At 42.7% G+C, this 3,495-nt stretch overlaps 1 pseudogene; it reads right to left on the bottom strand.

The window, feature by feature from the left end:
• Nucleotides 1-551: 551 nt before the first annotated feature.
• LOC130455412 (creatine kinase B-type-like) lies at nt 552-1,863 on the bottom strand (annotated as a pseudogene).
• Between the last annotated feature and the right edge of the window lie 1,632 nt (nt 1,864-3,495).

Below are 3,495 nucleotides of genomic sequence, written 5' to 3'. Positions count from 1 at the left end.
GACAGATACACTGTGGTACAATCAAATGTAATGGACTTCTCTACTAGCAACAATACAATAATCCAGGACAATTCTGAGGGATTTATGAGAAAGAATGCTATTCACATCCAGAGAAAGAACTGTGGAAGTAGAAACACAGAAGAAAAACAACTGCTTGGTCACATGGGTCAATGGGGATATGATTGGGGATATAGATTCTAAGTGATTACCCTAATGTAAATATTAATAATATGGAAATAGGTCTTGATCAATGACACATGTAAAACCCAGTGAAATTGCTCACTGGCTATGGGGGGGGGGGAGAAGGGGAGGGAAAGAATCTTGTAACCATGGGAAAATATTCTAAATTAATTAAATAAATTTTTTCATTTAAAAAAAAAGAAAAGAAAAGGATATTTATAGGAACATCACACACACACACACACACACACACACACACACACACCACATCAAATTTAGCCATGAACCCCTTATGGCTACAATAAGATTAGTGGTTTGTGGACCCTAGGTTAAGAAACTTTGCTCCAAGATAACTAGAACCTAGGTTCCTTTCTTTGTATTTATTGATTTTTCTTTGTTTCTATTTGCTCTGAAATCTGGGTCTGGCCAAAACAATAGTTTATTATTTCAGCCTTTAAGAACATCTCAACCATCAAAAATAAACTCTAACATGTTAGGCCAGTTGAGAGTTCCACATGAATCCTTAGTTCTTGGTCTTGATAAAAGGTTTCTATCTGAGTGAACCCCATGTAGAAACATGTGAAGTTGTCTTGCATGTTACCCCTCTTCTGCATGGAAACAACCCTGAGATGACTTTCTTCACTGATCCATTCCAGAAAGGTCTTGTTGTCATTGTGCCAAATACCCCAGCCATCAGGACTGTCTCAGACCATGCTAGATACCAACAAGAGTGAGGAGAAAGGTTTGCCAAAGAGGAAGGGGTCCTCAGTCAGCTACAGCTGCTCTTGCTCAGTCATGTTCTTCAAAGTATTGTACTTCCCATTCGGGTCATCCTCCAGGATGGCCAGAGTTTCTGGAGAGCTTCAGTGCTTCCTTGGGCTACCGAGTAGGGCAGGCAGAATTCTCAGATGCTCCAGCCAGTTCAAACACAAGAACTCAGCATTTAGGGTCCAGATCATCCCCACTCTGCAAGCTGTCAGGGTTAAGATCCATTTCATGGCACATAGCCTCCAAGTCAGTCCTCAATGAAAAGATCAAGCAATTCCTTGAGCACACCGTAGCTCTCTTCATCTCCAGCCATACAGCCCACAGTCATGATGAATGGGCACTCTGGTCTGGAAGACATCTTCCAGAGTGAAGCCGCTGCATGTGACCTTATACCAGAGTTTTTTCATAGAGCTCTGGGGTCAGTAGCTGAGCAAACATTGGGATATTCCTCCTCAGAAGAGTACTTCAGCATGTTGTGGCTATTGGAGTGATGGCTGGAAGATGCTCCAAGGGCCATAGAAGGCATGAGGCTACTGCTGCTGCGGCTGCAATATTTCCAGGATGCCTCTGCCCAACCTCTGTCACAGAGTCACCAGGTTCCTTTAAATATTGGCATCATTACTGGTGTCCCATGACTAGCAGAATCAGAGGATTCATAGTTGGAATGACCTTAAAGACTACCAAATCTAAGAAAAATTCCTCATTTTATGGATGAGGGAATGGAAGTGACAGAAGTTCAAATGACTTGCTCAAGGTCACAATACTGGTCAATAGCAGAGTCCATATTCAAGCTGAGGAGCTCTGTGGAGTCGTATGCTTTTCTTCAAACAGCAAGCTTCTGGAATATAAGATGAGTGAAGCAGGGCTAAAAGAGCTGGGAGTTTTAGCATACCATCAAGCTGAGTATGAATCCACAGCGAGATATGGCCACCCAGACAGAAGCAAAGGTGAATGAATCTAGGTTGCTTTAAAAGGTTTGAATGTGGAAGAAGATAATCCTGTGCTACCCTGTGGCTCTGGGCACTGCATTTTCAGAAAGACACTGGCAAGCTAAAGAACGCCAGGAGGCAGGTAAGCAGGATGGTGAGGACTCTACATCAAGATGATATCTTATGAGGGTCAGTTGAAAGAACTGGGGATATTTGGCCTGGAGCATACAAAATTCCAGGAAGACAACAGGTCCTTTCAAAGTAGTTGAAAGGCTGTCAGAAGAGGAAATCTATTTGTTCTTTTTGGCCTCAGAGGTCTGAACCAGGACTAATGAGGAAAAGTTACAGAGAAGCAAATTTAGGCTTTGATGGGAGAGAACCAAGTACATGTGAAATAGATTATCTGTGGCAGGGGGCTGGTTTTTCCGCACTGGAGGTCTGTCAGAAAAGGATGAAGGACCATTTCATGGAGGTGCTATTGGAAGATTCTTGGATGGGCTAGTATCTGGGGCCCCTTCCCATTTTGAAACGCTATAATTCTGTGCCCTTAAATAGAATCGTTTCGCTATCTATCGCACATTACCCGACTCCTGTGTCCTAGCACAAGACATACCTGAAAAATAGGGAAAGGCTCAGAAGGCTGACCTTGTAGCAGGCATCAGTACCATTGCAGTCCCATATAGACCTTTGTTCTTTTTGTTCACAATCTCAGCAGTCAGATGCAGGAGTCTTTCTCCAGTGGCACACCTCACACAAAGAACCACGACTCTAAGGAGAGCCACATTGGTCACCAAACTGAAGCTGCCATTGTGAGCTTCCATCCAATTTTCCACATTGGGTGACTAGGTGATGTGGACTTGGAATCTGGAAGTCACTGAGTTCAAATCTTGTCCCAGATACTTTCTAGCTTGACCCTAAATGTGTTACATAGAGAAGAGGGGATGGTGGGAGGAAGAGAGAGAACATGGATTGGAAAATGTGAGAAAATTTCTCTATCTCAGTTTCCTAATCTATAAAATAGGGATAATAATAGCACCTACGTAAGAGGGGGCTGTGAGGATCAAAATGAGGTAACATCTAAAGTCCTTCACAAACCTTCCAGGATTATAAAAACACTAGCTTTTTTTTTTTAACTCTTTTCCTATAAAATCAGGTCTATAGCCATAGTATACAGCAATGTTAGCTGAGAAACACAATAGTAGCACACTCCCCCCCTTCCCTCACTTATCTTTTACCTGTTGTCTGCAGGAAGCCTCAGAGTAGGAGAGAGAGACTAATGCCCTCCTCAGGACTATTGGCAGTGGCTGTCTGATGCTCACAGCTCAGCTGTCCTGCCTCTTTAATTGTGGTAATACTACTTCTCTGTAGCATTGTGTCCAGTTCAGAGTCTCGCATTTTAGGAAAGATATTGACTGGGGTCATCCCAGCTGGGTTGCATCCAGGAGACGATGACCGATGATGAGGATAGAAAGAGATCTGAAATCCATGCATGTCTAGCAGGATCATTTGAAGAAAGCTTGAATATTTTAGCTGGAGATGAAGAGTTGAAGAAAGACAGATGGTTTTAAAAATATTTTAAAGGATCTCATGTAGAAAAGGGAATTGATTTGGTATGCTT

This window comes from Monodelphis domestica, chromosome 7 (assembly GCF_027887165.1).
Source record: "Monodelphis domestica isolate mMonDom1 chromosome 7, mMonDom1.pri, whole genome shotgun sequence".
NCBI classification, from domain to species: domain Eukaryota; kingdom Metazoa; phylum Chordata; class Mammalia; order Didelphimorphia; family Didelphidae; genus Monodelphis; species Monodelphis domestica.
The sequence above is the reverse complement of the archived record's forward strand: the minus strand, read 5'-3'. Positions and strand labels throughout refer to the sequence as shown.